This window comes from Hyaena hyaena, unplaced genomic scaffold, assembly GCF_003009895.1.
Source record: "Hyaena hyaena isolate Hyena2069 unplaced genomic scaffold, ASM300989v1 scaffold_781, whole genome shotgun sequence".
Classification (NCBI taxonomy): Eukaryota; Metazoa; Chordata; class Mammalia; order Carnivora; family Hyaenidae; genus Hyaena; species Hyaena hyaena.
Window position 1 is genome coordinate 373,412 of NW_024081414.1, and position 18,070 is coordinate 391,481.

The window sequence follows — 18,070 nt, forward strand, 5'->3', positions numbered from 1 at the left end:
GCCAGCCCCAAGCCCCTCTGAAGGTCACTGTTGATTCATCAGCCATTCAATAAACATTTGTTGAGCACCTGTTATAGGTCAGGAACCCCCCACCTTCCGGCAGCTTCTCTCCAGGGAGTGTGGGTGCATCTAGAAATGAGGCTGGCGGTTTGTATAATAAGGATTTTTCCTCTGACCTTTCCATCCCGCCAGCTTATCCCTGAAAGTCCAATGAAACCCTGCAGAAACCAGTTTTAGTCATTCCTTGTTATATCTGTAATTTATTCCCATTCATCAGTTTTAGGGCAATGGAGAATTTCTCAAGTCTTCGGGTTTATACAGGACACAGCAATCCCAGGGGCATTCATCCCAGATGGGGCTTGGCAAGCTTCATTCCGTAAAGGGACAGACCCTAAGTGGTTTAGGCTTTGAGTGCCATGTAATCCACTCTGGTGTGACTACTCCACTTGGCCCTAGAGCTTGGAAGGCATCACAGATGATATGCACGTGAATGGGCGTGGCCACGGTCCCACACGAGCAGGCGGCCAGCCTTCGGAACCGAAGGCTCCTGAGAAATCAGGCATGGGTTCTGTGAGGCCATTGGACCCCACTAGAAAAAAACAAAAATTCCAAATTCCTTTTCATGGGATGCACGACCTGACGCCTGCCCTCTGTGTGACCTGACGCCTGCCCTCCTCCCTGTCTTCCTGGCCCCGTGGTCCAGCAATTGCTGACTAAGTTTCGACCACCTCTTCCTCCCTTCCGTTCCTAGTCTGTGAGCGCTTGGCCACTCGGGACATGAGCACCGCCGTTCTCCTGTTTGAGAAGCTCTACCAGAACTGGGCTCTGATTCAGTTCGCCAACTAGGAAGTTTCTCTCACTTCCACCAGCTTTTACAAAATAATAAATCCTCCTATTTCCCTTCACAACACTGAGTGGGAACAGTCGTCAGCTCCATTTTCCAGATGTGGTAAATTCTCCCCTTCTACGGGTTATACCAACACCACTGAGTCTCTCCAGTGAACAATCCAGGTGTTTCCTTCGATTCCTCCCCGGCCTTCATCTCTACAGTCAACCGGCTGCTAAGCTCTGCCGTATTTGCCTCCTGAAGTATTCTCGAATCTCCAAATTGTTCTCTTTCTTAATTTCTCACCTGGATTATCCCCAAAGTAGGTTTCTTGGACTCTGCCTGCAAACCTCAACTCCTCTAATCTAGCCATTTCTCTGTCTGTCCATCTAATTCACTCATCTTTTCATCCATTCATTCATACATCCACACATCCGTTCTCCCATCCACCCATTCATCCATCCTGGGCATCTACTTTGTGCTAGGTGGGCTAAGTACTGAAAAATAAAAACAGAACCTGCCTTCCTGGAGAATTTAGTCTATTTAGGAGAAGAGATACTGAACAGACAGCCACGCAAAATTATTAACTGGAATAAATGCTATAAAAGGTAAGTTTCCCTTATGAAAGCATAACTGGATTTAAGCTCCAAAGAATGACATGAGCTTGCCAGGAAAGACATGGGAACAAGGGTGTGGACAGGGAGACCAGAATGTGGGAAAGCTTTGGGCTGAAGTCTGCTTGCTCTAGGGGTGCCAGAGGCTGGGGGGCCCTGGCACAGTGAGCCGTGGCAGGGGTAGATGTGAGGAGATGAGGTAGGAATGAACTTCTACCAGAAGTGTGGGCAATCTGGGGCGCCTGGGTGGCTTAGTCGGTTAAGCGTTCGACTTTCGCTTAGGTCATGATCTCGCGGTTCGTGGGTTCCAGCCCCGCGTCGGGCTCTGTGCTGACTGCCTGCTCGGAGCCTGGAGCCTGTTTCAGTCTGTGACTCCCTCTCTCTCTGACCCTCCCCTGCTCACGCTGTCTCTCTCTCTCTCTCTCTCCTAGAAATAAATAAAACATTCAAAAAATATATTAAAAAAAAAAAAAAGAAGTGTGGGCAATCTGGCCAGAGGTTGTGGAGGAGACGGAGAGAAAGCGACCAGTGAGGGATATTCTCACTGCTGGGTCAGACATGAAATGGGAACGAAAAGAACCCCAAGCCAGCCTCCGTCACCAGAGCTCCTCAGAAAGGAAGACTAATCCGAATGATGGTGATAATAAGAGAAGACCAAATGTTGAATGAGCACCCAGTCTTTATGTACCAGATATTTTGTTATGTGTTTTATATGCATCATCTCAAGTCTCAGGAGACAGATGCTATCACAGGTCCCATTTTACAGATGGGAAGAATGAGGCACCAAGAGGTTGAAACAGCACACCCAATGTTCCAGAGCTAGCACTGGGTAGCACCAGGATTCAACTCCAGAACCCCCAAGATTAGAACCCCACATTCTTGACCACTATTCTAGGCAAGACCACCGCCGCAATTCTCAATTTCACAAGGATCATGCAAGTCAGAAAACCCCAATGTAGACACTCCCACCTCACCAGAGAGGCCCCTCACAGGGTTCCAGCTGCATAAATACAGTCTGGAGGCTGAGCTCCACTGATCTGTTGGAGTCTTTATTGCTCTACAAATGCATTATTAATCAGCCACTGGGGTCCTCCCCATAGAGCCTTTTAAATTACAGTCAAATTCCTTGATAGCGTTCTGTGTACCTTAATAGTGCATTTCCTGTGTTCACAGCAATAAACAAGGGGAGGGCGGGAGGCCTGGATAACCAGGGTAATTGCCCTTTGCGGTCTAGGCTCGAAAGCAGCGGCAACAGCGACTCCAGATCCTCCGGGTCCTGGCTGCAATGCTAATCAAGTCTGGACACAAGCAACTCCGTTGAGTCAGCATCAGGAGCTGGGACTGCAGGCCCTTCAAGCCTGGCCTGGCTGTGTGGCTTCTCTGGGCCTCCGGGTCACCTTGTCAGGGGCCCTGTGTCTGGGAGTTTTCAATGTGAGTAGGGGGAGCAGAGGGTGCATGTAGGTTGGGACCTATGGGCGACCTGAGGGGGCTTGTTGCTTCTTTGAGAGGCCCTTGGCATCTTCCAGGCTGTGACACGGGGGTGTGGTGGGGAAAAGGCAGGTGCGTATCTTGCCTTCTGCAGTTCTCTTCCCAACGTGCTGTAGCCAAAAGGGCAGAGGGGCCAGAGAGCTCACCGTGACGCAGGGGTCAGCAAACTATGGCCCTCGGGTCAAATCCAGTTTGTCTCTAAATGACACTGTAGGAGAGCCCAGCCATTCACATTTGTCTACATATTGTTTGTATACGGAGTTGAGCAGTTAAGATGGAGATCTTAATATGCCCTGCAAAGCCCAAGATATTTACTATCTGGCCTTTTATGAAAAGTCTGCCAATTCCTACTGCCAAGTATAAATCAGATCACACCACTGATCCTGCTCAATAGCCATCAATGGCTCCCTACTACCCTATGATAAAGGCAAACTACCTTGCCCAGACCTCAAGACCTCTTTCTGTGGGACCCTGCCTTAGGTAGACAGTCTAGTCTCCTGCAGTCTCTCTGTAATTTGGCTACATGTAGACCTTAAACAAATCACCTGGCCGCACTTGGACTTAGGATCCTCATCTATAAAATGGAGCAAACGAAGCCCACCTCAGTGGGTTACAGTGAGGTTAAGTTTTTCAAAAGTTGTGGTGAAATATATAGGACATAAAATTTACCATCTTACCTATTAACTTTCTTACTGTTTATTTAGAGAGAGAGCAAGAAAGAGAGCGCACAAGCAAGGGAGGAGCAGAGAGGGAGGGAGGCACAGAATTGAAGCAGGCTCCAGGCTCCGAGCTGTCAGCACAGCTCCAGCCAGGCTGGAACTCATGAACCATGAGATCATGACCTGAGGCAAAGTCAATCACTTACTGACTGAGCCACCCAGGCACCCCCCATCTTAACCATTTTTAGGTGTACAGTTCGGTAGTGATGAGGACATTCACACTGTGGGTACAACTAATCTCTAGTTCTTTTTTAATCTTGGACAACTCGGACTCTACCCATTGAACAACAGCTCCCCATTCTCCCTCCCCCCAGCAGCCACTAATCCACCTTGCACCTCTATGCATCTGACTGTTCTAAGTACCTCATGTAAGTGGAATCACATGGTGTTTGTCTTTCTGTCATTGGCCTATTTCACTCCTCCAGCTTCATCCATATGATAGCATATGCCAGAATTTCCTCCCTTTTCGGGGACCCTGGGGGCTCAGTTGGCTAAGTGTCCAACTCTTGGTTTTGGCTCAGGTCATGATCTCATGGTTCATTGGGATTCTCTCTGCTCCCCCGCTCCTCCTCTGCTTGTGCGTGTGCTCTCTCTCCCTCTTTTTCTCCCTCTCCCTCTCTCAAAATAAACTAACTTAAAACATAATTTCCTTCTCCTTTAAGGCTGAATAATATTCCATTGCATGGATATACCACATTTGCTTCTTTATTTTTCCATCAGCAGACACTTGGCTTGCTTCTACTTTCTGCCTCTTGTGAATATTGCATTCAACATCTCCTTGAAATCTGCTTTCTGTTCTTCTGGGTATTTGCCTAGAGCAGAAGAGCTAACCTCTTTTGAGGACCTCTATATTAGCACCTCACACTGTCGTCCAGCCCTCACAAGAACCGTATGAAGACAGAGCCGTTACTGTCATGAAGGTGATGAGACAGTTTACTGCCCACACTGGGAAACTGTTGAGGGGCAAAAGGGTGCTATCAGTAATTATATCAGGGACAACAGTCAGAAATGGGGATGGTCCCAGGCAAATGGGGATGTCACCCATTAGAGGTGAGGTCATTTGCTCAGGGTCACTCAGCTGGTGAGGGGTCAGCCAGAATTCAAACCCAAATGGAAGGATTTAAAAGTCTCACTACAGAGCACAAGTCCTGCATCGCATAGCACCCGGCAGCAGTCGGCCATCAGTAAGTGGGATTTAATGACCACTGGGAAGGGGGACGTTCAGCGGGAGAGGGATGAGCAAGGCTGAGAAAGACACAAGGGTGGGGTGGACATGTCCCACGTCCAGGAATGAGACTGCAGATGCGCATGTCCACGCTGAACGGGAACTGGTCACACGGAGAAGAAAGGAGCACACAGAGGGTGGCACATGAGCCTGCCTCGGACATGGTGCCTGGCTCACAGGAGAGCAGGGGCTCTCAGCCAGGACCCCTCTAGACGTTTTGGACTGGAAAGTTTGCGTGCAGCATGCAGTATCCCTGATCTGTACCCACTAGATGCCAGCAGCATCCCTGGCCATTTATGACAACTCGGGTCTGCAGACATGGCCCCATGTCCCCTGGGAAAGGGCACAGTCACCCCCATTCAGGACCAACGACCTGGAGAAAGGGCGGAATTGAAAGGCACGGGGTATTCCCCAGGTCAGTGCTACTCAAGGTGCGGTTCTGGAGAAGCAGTTGTTATTAGAAAGGTAACTTCCTGTCCCCCACCCCCACCCCAGATCAGCATCTTTGGGGGTGGGCCAGGGAGTCCGTGTTTTAAGGGGCCCCTTTCCGTGAGCCAGTATCCACGGTCGTGGAAATGACTTGCTGGGGTCTCAGACACTTAGGAAGTACAGTTGTTACTAATCTGAAGCCCGACAAGAACTCCCGAGAAGGAAGCCGATCCCTACAGGAGGATGAAGATGTTCTGGAAGCTTCTAACATTCTGTTAGTGACTAATACAGGATAGAACACACTGCTGTAGCTGGTGCAGCACTTTTGCAAAATAGGTGTGGCGGTACTTATCAAAATTTAAAGCAGACGAGCCTTCTGACCTACCAACTGCATTTCTCAGGATGATTCTAACAGCCGGTCTCAACTCAGGGTGCCCTAGAGAATTGAAATTAAGCTCTCATGTCCTTGAGGCAGCCGTCATAAGCAGCAAATTAGCTTTTCTCCAATGCATCTAGAATGGTACTAATTATGCGCCATCTTGGAGGAGAATGGAGAAAATAGCCATTCAGTATAGCAAAAATGTGGCAACAACATACATGTTCACTGTGAGGGGAATGTCTAGGTAAACTATGACGTGGCTATACTCCAGAGAAGCGATCGGCCATTACAACGAATTATACAGGCAATAAGAGAAAGCGGGACAATAAACATTATACTGGGCAGGGGGGAGGGGATGGGAGGAATTACATAGGCATCTATCTCCTGACAGGGCTACAGGTCTCAGACCTAGACACCTGTCCAAATTAAAAAACCAGTTCCAGAACTATGTACCCATTTCATATAATTTTTTAGTTTTCCCAGCCCAAACCAGGTTCTCTCGTTTTACAAGTTCCAGATATCCACATCAGTTTCTCATCACTGACACCCTCTCCACAGCACAGCACAAACTCTACTTTTGCATCTGCTGCATTTAAAGATCTCCATGAAAACAACAATGTGCTTGCACTTCCTTCTCAGAGGGGCCCGGTCAAGTTCAATTTCCCCTTGGTCTGTTTTTTGAAATAACGAGAGCGTTTACTGTCCCAACTGAGTAATTCAAGAAATTGTAACAAACACGCTTTCTGCATTATTTGGGCAAGCTTTAAAAATTAAAAAATAAAAAAAAGTCCTGCTTTCCATCTCACTGCCGTGCCTTCTGACCATCTCTCTCTCTGGCTGTTGGAGGCCCCAGGGACAGCCTCCTGGCAGCCTCCCAGCTACTCAGACAGGCTTCTCGCTCTACCCACACCACGCTCAGAGGTGAGCTATTAATTTGCGTTTTGTGGCTTATCCTTGTTTCTGATTTAGGGAAACATAAACCCTCCTCAAAATTTCAAGGAATAAATTAGTTTACTAATTTCACCATTAAGAGTTTATCAAAGCGAGCACCGTTCCCTAATCAATCACCATTTTCCGTGTTTATCTCCTATTCAATTTTTACCACAGGGTTCTATACACATCAATTTGCCTGATGCTCTTCCTACATATGTTTTAAATTACTTTATCATTGTATAAATTTCACAGCCATTAAAAGGCTCTAATACCAGAATGGCTGACATGGTGTTAAAAATTGGATTCAATTCCACGGGGTAATAAATTGTGACCTAAATCCAATCTCTCATGGGTGACTGAAGGATACAATGAAAAATTATTGCTTTGTCATTTTTACACTAACACAAATATACCACGGCGACTAGCAACTGGCAGAGAAATAGCAAGCGACGTCGGCTGCCTATTTTTCACCCTGGAAGGCTTTGTGGGCAAGTCCTGAGGGTCCGGGATGGAATCGGCCATCACCAGAACCAGCCTGACTTTGGGACCTCTTCACAACAGACAGGTGCAGCTCGGGGAGGAAGTGAAGCTGCATGAGGCTTCCTTCCAAGGGCAGGTGCTGGGACAGGCCGCAAAACACAGTGGTTACACCTTCACCATGGGAGCTAAAGTCTCTGAGCTCAGAGGCTGGCTCCGCCACTGACGAAATGTGTGCTTTTAAACAGGTTTCTCTCTGTGTGTCAATTTCCCAGACTACAAAGCTGTTATAAGAACAAATGATTCAATATGGCTAAAATGCTAGGATAGTCCCTGGCATTTAGTAATCCCTAGGTAAAGGTTAGGCATCATTATTTAAGAACAGATTCTTGTACAGAGATCCCAGTGCCCTGTTCTTTTTGGTCACAGGGAAGGAGAGTAATGAACAGCCAGAGAGAGGTGTTAACATTTCCTCTGCCTCTGCCTCTATCTCTGGAGGAACTGGATTAGTCATTCAACATATTCCGAATGCACATGTACTAAAGGCGCCACATAGCAGAGACTAAAACATGGGTTTTCAAGTCAGGCAGAATTGAGTTTGAACCCAGGGTTTGCCACTTCCCAGTGTCACACTGGGCAGGCCAGCTGATCTCACCAAGTCTCAGTTCCCCAATGTATAAAATGGGGAGAAGGAGCACACTGTTCTCCAGGGCTGCGGGGAAGGCTCTGAGACCATGCATAGAAAGTGCTTTACTGTGCACCTGGCACTTAGCAAGTTTTTTTTTTTTTTAAGTTTATTTATTTTGAGAGAGAGAGAGAGTGTGGGTGGGATAGGGGCAGAGAGAGAGAGAGAGAGAGAGAGAGAGAGAGAGAGAGAGGGAATCCCAAGCGGGATCCACACTGCCAGCACAGAGCCTGATGTGGGGCTCAAACTCAGGAACTGTGAGATCGTGGCCTGAGCGAAATCAAGGGCTGGATGCTTAACTGACTGAGCTGCCCAGGCGCCCCGGTGGTGCTTGGCAAGGGCCTGAGACACATCCCAGGCTGCGCAGGGGGGTGGCGACCCGGCGGCGCACGCACACAGAGGAGGCTTGGCTTTGGGGCTCAGTGAGGACCACAGAGGATTCTTGTGGAATAGCACCCATGCACCAGTGAGGAGCAGGTCACGTGACTGGGGCCACACGGTCGGGGCACCTCACGGAAACCTGGGGAGCTGGAGTATGAGGAGGGCACCACAGTGATTTTTGAAGGAAACCCTTACCTGCCAAAAACCTTGAGAGAAGAGAAAAAGCAAGTGGATTGTGTTGGTCTGTGTAAGAGGGAAGGACTAGCTTGGATACAACTTTCAACCACAGGCAAGGGCCCTCTCTCCCTGTACTCAGTCATTGCTTTCTGGGCCCCAGCGGGCTGACCCAAGGAACAAACGGCTCAGATGGCCGGAACACTGTCCTCTGAACTGCTATTCTCAGCCTGCGGCAGTTTCTGGGCAGGATACTCACAGAAGTTGAGAAAAGCATCATAAACTTTGCTTGCTGTGGAAGCAGGTCCACCCTGCCCACCCTGGAGGCTTCCAGAACTCTCACCAGCCACTGCTGATTTCCAAGAGGTGCTTGGTAAGCATCCACTGGCTGGGTCGAGGGAATAACTAGCCGGAAAGACAGTATCTCATTCAGCAATCCAAGGAGGCGGAGGGCTGTCTAACAACCCAGTGCGCAGGTAAGGAGGGGGGCTTACAGAAGACAGGCGCCCGGTCAGAGGCGTTTACCGCTGACACGGGGATGGGGGCGGCGCCTTTCAAATCTTTAAAGTCCAGTCTGGATCAGACCCTTTCCCTACCTCTGCCCTAGCTGGTGACAGTGAAACAGCCCAGGGCCCAGGGCCCGCATGAATCCGTACCACTGCTGGTATGCTACCGCAGGGGGGGCGCCCTCCATGGCTGGGACGTCCCGAGAAACAACGGTCCCCCAGGAGGTGAGGTCCCCCAGGAGCGGGCAGCCCGAATCCAGGGCTAAGAATGTGGGTCAGTCCCCAAAGGCAGAGTTCTTGGAGAAGTCCGCGGTCCTCGCCTTCCAGACCCTTGCCTGCCTTTGGGGCTGATCTCCCCCTGGCTGTTTTGTGATTTCAGTTCGCTCCTGAGAGACACGCTTCTGTTTTGTTCTTCCTCACCTAAGGTGAAGATAGGAATCATCCAACCCGACATTTTGGGAATCAAGGGGCGCCCGGGTGGCTTGGTCTGTAAAGCATCCGACTTCGGGTCAGGTCATAATCTCACCGTTCGTGGGTTCGAGCCCCGCGTTGGGCTCTGTGCTGACAGCTCAGAGCCTGGAGTCTGCTTCAGATTCTGTGTCTCCTCTCTCTGTGCCCCTCCCCCACGCATGCTCTGTCTCTGTCTCAAAAATAAATAAACCTTTAAAAAATTTTTAAAAAATCCGGCTGGGAAGACGATAGGCTGACCCTCCTGCTCAAACTCAGAGCTCCCTGGGGACAGCACTGTTAGCTCCTCAACTTCCCTACGCCTCCTCCTGCCTCAGGGCCTTTGCATAGAAGGCACCCTAGGCCCTGAATGCTCCCCCTCCTGCCTTTCCCTTAGTGAACTCCTCCCACCTTTCATCTCTCAGCCCAGCTAACGTGCAACCACGACTCCGCAGAAATGATGGATCTGCTGCGATCCTGTATCTGTTTGTGATCACCTGATTTGTGTATGTGCCCTCCCACCTCTCACAGGCGACAAGCTCTATGAGGACAGGGATTCTATTTTTGTTTCCCTTTAAATGAATCCCCCAAATCTAGTGCCCAGCAGACAGTAGATGCTTGATGAATAACTGCTGGATGACTCAGTATATCCCAAAACTCGAAACTGTTCCATTTGGGGTTTGCTCCAAATCTTATATTCTTCACATAAGGAGACCAAACCCACATCTGACCACCTTTCATCCACTGCTTTCTGGGGGTCTTCCTGCCTCTTTCCCCTTTCTCTACCCATATGTCAGTTTGCCACTACCCTGAGACTGTCTGTCGTCTGCATGCCCCGGTCCACCCCACAACTGTGAGGTCTGTAAGGCGAGATCTCCTCTCTCGTTTACTGGAACCCAGGACTCAACACCATGCTGGGTGCAGGGGAGCTTCTCGAAACGAATTTGTTGAATGAGTAGTGCAAAAGAAATGTACTGACGAATGCTAAGGGGAAGAATGAGGTTTATGACCAGGATGAGCCTCCAAGGGCATCTCTGGGGTTCCCCTCAACTCCCAGGGGGTGCAAGAAAGCAGGAGGGTCGATCATCAGGGGTTCATTCGCTCATCGAGCAACAAGTAATTCCCATGTGTCTAGCCCCGAATCAGGCGCTAGGAGGCTCCGTGATTCTGCCTCAACGTACCAAAGGGGAACAGGCCAAGCGTGGAACTTGAATTAGCAGCAATCCCTCGTGGCCTGCAACATTCCTGGCAACAGAGGCTGGCCCCCAGTGCCTCCACGTGCTGTGCGCAGGAGGGAGGGCAGTGTCAACGGGTGGGAGTCGGCATCTATCATCTGCACCCAGGACTGGGCCGACACTCAGGCTCCCCCCTGCCGCCCTGAAACTCAGGACAGTCACCTCATTCCCCGGCCTCCCTCTAGCCTCCAATGAAAGGGAAGCCGATTCGCCAGGCTCTGGGCCGCACTGCCCGGTGTGGGTTATAAGCACGCACCCCAGCCCCTTGTCCGTAGGCGCCGTTGTGAGCATGTGAGAAGGGGAAAAGAACTATCCACTGAACCACGAGCCTCTGGTCTCAAACATGCTCTTTCCGGGGCTGCTGTTTGCATCTCCTCTCTGTCCCTAAACCTTTCAGCTGGGCTTTCAGCACGTCAGCGAGGGGACAAACACACCCTAATGACAAGTTCTGAAGTGCACGGCAAAGCTGTATGGCTGGCAGAATGTTCCTGGGGGAAGATGAGGAGGTGGAGAAGGAGGTGGGCGGGAGGTGAAGGGGGCATTTATGATATTTCCTCTAACTACATATTTAGCTTTCTAAAATGCTTGTGGGTGGCAGCTGGCTTTCTAGAGAATTCCGAGACTGGGGGAGGGGGGGGCGATAAACATCGCAGTGCTTGAGAAGGATTAAGGCAGTGTGGGACTGGCCTGTTGGGACTTGCCTCTCAATGGGGGAGGGGGCTCTTGCAGGACTGTGGGCCACAGCTGCCTGGCACACAGTAGGAGCTCAATAAATGTTTGCTGAAAGATCAGGCCTGAGTGGTCATTGTGTTCTGAGGCCAGAGCACCAAGTGACAGTCACCGCCAGCTGGGCCACTGGCCAATCCCAATAGCTCCTGACTGCTACCAAACCCTCTACTGGGACCCCTGTGAGAACCCTTCCACAACTGCCCTGTTTTGACTCCTTCCTTAAAACAGAATCTGATCAGAAGTGAGATTACTTGCAAACTGGTGCAGCCACTCTGGAAAACAGTATGGAGGCTCCTCAAACAGATAAAAATAGAACTGCCCTATGACCCAGCAATTACACTACTAGGTATTTATCCAAAGGTTACAAAAATGATGATTCAAAGGGGCATACGTACCCCAATGTTTAGAGAAGCATCAACAATAGCCAAATTATGGAAAGAGCCCAAATGACCATTGATGGATGAACGGATAAGGAAGATGTGGTGTGTGTGTGTGTGTGTGTGTGTGTGTGTGTGTGTGTATACACACACACACAACGGAGTATTGCTCGGCTATCAAAAAGCATTGGCATTTCCAACAACGTGGATGGAACCAGAGGGTCTTATAGTAATTGAAATAAGTCAGAGAAAGACAAATATCATGACTTCATGCATATGTGGAATTTAAGAAACAACACAGATAAACATGGGGAAAGGGGATTTTATCTTATTTTTTTTCTTAAAAATAAGATAAAAATGGAGGAAAATCATAAGAGACTCTTAAATACAGAGAACAAATTGCAGGCTGGTAGAGGAGAGGTGGGTGGGGATGGGCATTAAGAAGGACACTTGGAATGAGCACTGGGCATTATATGTAGATGATGAATCACTAAAATCTACTCCTGAAATGAAAACTACACTGTATGTTAACTAACATGAATTTAAATTAAAAAAAAAAAAAGAAGTGAGATTATTGAATCATACGGTAGTTCTATTTTTTTTTTAAGTTTATTTACTTTGAGAGAGACAGAGAGTGAGAGTGGGAGAGGGGCAGAGAGAGAGAGTCCCAAGCAGGTTCTGCCCTGTCAGCACAGAGCCCGACAAGGGGCTCAAACTCACAAACTGCAAGATCATGACCTGAGCCAAAAATCAAGAGTTGGATGCTTAACCATCTTTTAAATTTTTTTTTGAAAACTTCCATACGGTTTCCCAGAGTGCCTGCACCCTTTTGCATTCCCACCAACAGTACACAAAGGTTCCAGTTTGTCCACATCCTCACCAACACTTACTGTCTTTTGTTGTATTTTTGGTAACGGCCCCCGAATGTGTGTGAGCGGACATGTTACTGGGCGTTTCTCCAAAGACCTGAAATCAGGATCTCAAAGAGATGTGAGCGTGCCCGTGTTCACTGCATCATTATTCACACCAGCCAGGAGGTGGAAATCAACGAATGTCCACTGACGGAGGAAGGGCTCAAAAACTGTGGCAGATACAGTGGAAAACTGCTCAGCCTTTCAGGGGAAGGAAGAATCCTGCCGTGTCCGAGAGCAAGAACCACCGGGAACCACTATGCTGAGCGAACTAAGCCAGCCACAGAAGACAGACACGGAAAGACGGCACTTACGTGAGGCTAAAACAGTCAAACCCACAGAAACAGAGCAGAAGGGTGGTCACCAGTGGTGGGAGGGCAGGGAGGGGCTTCAGCGGTGTAAAGTTTCAGGTGAGTAAGAGTAGTAAATTCTAAAGATCTTTCATACAAGGCGGTGCCTGTATATAGCGACACTACACACTTAATTTGCGAAGAGGGTGTATCTCATGTTAAGTGTTTTTATCACAATAAAATAAGGTAGAAAGTCCTTTAAAGTAGCATAAAGTTGCGGCGCCTGGGGGCTCAATCAGTTAAGTGTCCGATTTCAGGTCAGGTCATGATCTCAAAGTTCGGGAGTTTGAGCCCCGCGTCGGGCTCTGTGCTGACAGCTCAGCACCTGGAGCCTGCTTCGGATTCTGTGTCTCCCTCTCTCTCTGTCCCTCCCCGCCCATGCTCTCTCTCTCAAAAATAAGTATTAAAAAAATTTAAGTAGCCTACAGTTTAAAAAAAAAAAAAGATCGATCACATTAGAACTGCTCAGTTCCTCCTGTCGCTACCAAGGACGAGTGAGAACGCCGTGTCGTGGCCTGCTCTACCCCCGGGCCACCCTCCTCCACCCTCGCCGTGTCCCCTCCTCTAGCCACCTGACTCGGCTGCCTCTGCAAGGTGCCAGGCCGTTTGCCAGGACCGTCCCTCTCCCCAGGGGCAGGGCCCTCACCTGCTGCTCAGAGAGGCCTCTGGGGTCAACTGACTAACGTGTCCCCTCTCCCAGCCTCTCTGCCTTGTCTTCACGGCTCTTCTCACACCGGAGGGCGGGCCCTAGACCCTACGCCAGAAGCTTCATGAAGGGGGAGCCATTGCCCTGCACACCTCTCAGAGCCACTGTCCACCTTAGGTCAGGGGACTCGGTGGCCCGAGCTGCCCCCGTAGAGACCCCGTAGGGACAAGCATTCTCTGCACGTGCTCGCCGCCACGTGGTCCTGGAACAAAGGCCGGCCGACTGCGGCCCACGGCTGCCTAATTCAGTATGGCCTTCAAGCTAAGAAGAGCTTTTTTACATTTTTTAAATGGTTCAAAGAAAATCAAAGAGTAATATTTTATGACACATGAAAATTATGTGAAATTCCCACATTGGTGACCATCAGTGAAATTTTATTGGAATGCAGCCATGCTGGTCACTTATGGATATATTTACTCTTTCATGTAGAATCGAGTGGTTGTGACAGAGACCAGATGGTTGCAGGGCCTCGTATTTACAAGCCGGCCCTCTCTCAACAACACTCGCAGAGCACTGGCCCTCCACCCTGCCTACTGGGTGCCTGTAAGTGAGGTCTGCTGACTTTTCCTGGACTCCCCAGGGTGTCTTTCCTCTCCCCGAGAAGCCCAAGAAACACCTCTGGGGCCAGTTTCGTCCCATCCCAGGGAACCACCATGGAAATACCTCCTCTCTGCTGGGCTTTGTGCCTTCCTCATCCAGCCTTCTGGAAAGCAAGTCCACCCCAGCCACTTAGCCAAACTGCAGGAAGATCAGTGTGGCTTCACCACCCCACCCTACTGCGGTATGGTGCCTTCACACTTTCCACAGCTGCTCTCTCAGTTCATCAGGACGGATACCACAAAAAACCTGGGAGGGATCAGGGTCTCTGGCTGACGGGTGGGGAAACTGAGGCCCGGACCCCAAGGCACCCAAGTTGACATTCACGTCTCCGTCTTGCCTCCAAGCCAGTCTGCCAGCCATGCTTTCTGGAAGCCAGCTATGCATGCCGTGTAGTCATCCTACCGCCCCCAGGATGCAGAGAGATGGACAGCAAACCCCACCCCCAGGATGCAGAGAGACGGACAGCAGACCGCCCTTCTGCAGCTGGCAGTGCCATCTGCCACTCGCTCTGAAGCAGGTGGCCAGCTACCGCCGTCCAGATGCCCATGTGTCCAGAGCCTCTAGCCTCCTACACAGGCTGATGGGTAAAGGCTGTTGCCATGTCCCTGAATGGTTGCCTTTTGGAAACCCCTTTTCTGTCCATCTCTAGCCCTAACCCTCGAGCCAGCTTCCCCAGTCATGTGCAAATGCTCACAGCCCCACAGCTGGTCACCTGACTCCAAAGAACTAGCCCTTTGTGCCTGTCACCCATCAGGGAACCACCGTGTCACCCAGGGGCTCAGACCCAAGTTCCTGGTCCCAGGCAGCCTGCTCCAGCTCCCAGCTTCCTCTGGAAACTTCTCCCATCTTCCCCTGCTTATTCTCCACCCGAACGTGCATGCTGCAAGAGCAAAGGCCATATGAAGCATCACTCCACTGGCTTTATCTAGCATAGCGGAGGGCAAAATGCAGGGCGGATCTGGGTAACCAGGGTGGGGAGGGCATCCTTTTTCGGGGCATTTCAACTCAAGATGGAGAGGCTAGTGGCCTATGAGGCCTTTGGAGGGAGCTGCCTGGTATTTAATTATCCCAACTGTAATGAGGCATTAAAACCTGCATCACTAGCACCTGGCATCAGAATGCCAGTTGCAGGCTAAAGAGTCTTTATCAAAGAAGCCATTTATTTGAAAAACATCCCTCTGCCCTTCCCCAGGGTCAATGTGTCTCCTGTGGCCAGCTTCTGTGGGAGATGTGGTCCAGGAAGACTGCCCTGAGGAGGTGATGGGAGAGGTGGTAACCAGACAACATATGGTGCAATGGGAAGACACCATCAAGGAGGACTTCTATTGGCTCCTCTTCTCTATGTCCCTTCATTTATACACTGCCAACAGCCAAACACACACTTCATTCTACCTCCCCTCTGTGCCAAGCACTTTATACGAATACTCTTGCTGCAGCCGGCGATCCTTATGAGGATAGGGTAGGAATCTTTATGTCCATCTTACAGATGAGGAAGTTGAGGCACCGAGAGATTAGGGTCTCATACACCTAGTAAAGGCACAACTGGGATTCAAAATCCAGTGGCTGGAAAAAAACCCTTTTTTGGCGGGGAGCTGATGGGGTAGAGCACACTGTACCCTCAATGCATCTCCCTCTTTCTTGGTGGCTGTTAGTGGGCAGGGTACAGATCCCTCCTTTCTGTGGGAAAATGCGTTGCCATTCCAGTTGCTTCCTCCAGGAGGTGGAGCGAGGTGGTCAAGTCACAAAGATCAGGAACGTCCTCAGAGACCGTGAACCCGCTCCTGGGCTTCTAGACCCTTCCTTTTCCTTGAGTGGTGCTAGAATGAAAGGGCCGGGGTGGGCGAGAGGGGGTGCGAGGAACAGGAGCCATTTGCACAAGCTGACATTCAAATTCCATTTCCTTTCCTCTGGGTTTTTCAGACTTCCCACCACGAAGAACTGTTTCTCTAATTATAGCCAACTTCCGGCACCGAATCGGCTGAAGTCCGGGTGATGCGGAATTGGGCAAAATGACAAACCCGTGCATACATCTGTGTGCGCGCATATGCGTATGTATTTACACACATAGTACATTTCTCTCCCCTCCCGCCTCCATTTCCTCATTTAGCAGGAAATAAAAGGACCTCAGGGCTGAAGCGCCAATCCCTCCTAAGCAGAGGGAAACCCGGGTATCATGGTATCCAGAAAGGGAATACAATCTCCGTATGGGGTGTAATTACATCTTAGCTTTCTGCAGAAGAATAGTTTATGGCTTAAATGCTATTAATTGTAAGCCGTTTTGTTCACGGGAAGTTGTTCATTGATAACTACCCAATTAGGGTTATTTTGCAATTAGTCTATTCACAGTAAATTTATTGCAAAAGGGGAGGCTGTGGCGCAGCAAATTAATGCGTTGCCGGGCTGGGTGTGCAATGGCTCTTAAATGCCAATCTTATTAACCAGCTCAGAGGTCCCGGGAGGCTGTGCCGTGGCGGCTGCCACAGCGGAGTCCGCAGAGAAACCCCGCAAACTCCCATGGCACAGCCAGGCTGGTGGCTGTCAGCCCGGCCAGGCAGGGGTAGGAGCCCCAGCCTCCACGGGCAGCACCAGCTCTGGCCTCCCCACCACAGCCCTTCCTCCTCCTGCAGTGACACAGAGGACAGAGGAACACAGCCTCGGGCTGCAGGACATTCCTGAGGTCTCACAGTTTGAGCTAAACCAAGACCTTCTGCTTCCTGAGGGAAAGACTCTGCAACCTGAGCTCCAACACCAGCTCTGCTAGCCACGCACCTCTCACCAAGTCCTCAGCCTCTTTCAGTCGCAGTGTCCTCATCCATACAGTGGGTTGATTGAGGACCTGCTGCCCAGGGCTGTTGTGAGGATTCAATGGCATCAGGCACGGAGTGAGTGGTATATACCACTACGCGGGATTAGTAACTCGCAGGGGCAGGCAGACTATGGCCTACAGGCTGCACCCTGCCCACTGCTGCTTCTGTGCCCTGAGTGTTACTGGGTCACAAGTAAGTGTGCCACATGTGCCTTGCCCACGGCTCCTTTGGCACCACAATTGCAGAGTCGGGTAGTTGGGACGGAGATCGAATGGCCGGCAAAGCCTCAACTCTTTCCTCCCTGGCCCATGGCAGAAACAGTGTGCTGGGCCCTGGTAGGGAGAGCATCCAATGTTATTTTCATGGAAGGGCATTCAACTCGGGCCTCCGACACTCCTCTGCCAAGTCATGTGCCGGTTAACAGAAGATTCTGGAAACTTCTTCCACTCATTCGTTCCTACGGCCCTATCAGCCAAGTCCCGCCAAGAATATAAATGCAGACCACATGTACAGCTCAGACTAGGGCTGAAATGCCAGGGAGAAATGACCCTGTTCTTTTCAAATCTTTCCATTTAACAGAGAGTAGAGTCCAGGTACCCATTCACAACTGAAAATGCAAAGAGTACAGATGAAACACGGAAGAGGAAGCCAAAGTGGTCTGTGTACTGTGCAAAGGGGAGCCAACAGGTGAGGGGGTGGCGGTGTATCCCTTCACGGCTCTTACACACATGGCCACTCTCTATCTGACCCAAATTCCGAAAAATCTAAAAAAAACAAAAACAAAAAAATCCCTAGGCTCCTGACGACAGTGCTAATGTCGGAGGGGCAGTGGGTGAGACGGGCTGCCGTGAGCTGACAGAATGCAAAGCACCTCGTGCAGTGTCTGGAGCGTGGCGAGCACTCGGGAACTGCCTGCCCTGTGCAGGTGCTGGAGGAAGTGAGACATACCCACAAGTGCATGAGACCAGGTCAAGGGCATGTCAGGTGGAGAGATTCAATGAGAAAGACCTCACAGCTCCCTAGCCTCCCTCCCGCTGTGTTTATGACCACCTGTGTTTAGAGCCTCCCCCAC

General features: G+C 50.2%; 1 protein-coding gene across 2 annotated transcripts in view; it reads right to left on the minus strand.

Moving 5' to 3' along the window:
• Positions 1-18,070, minus strand: part of XYLT1 (xylosyltransferase 1) — a 302,097-nt gene that overhangs the window by 113,147 nt on the left and 170,880 nt on the right. The window lies entirely within an intron of this gene.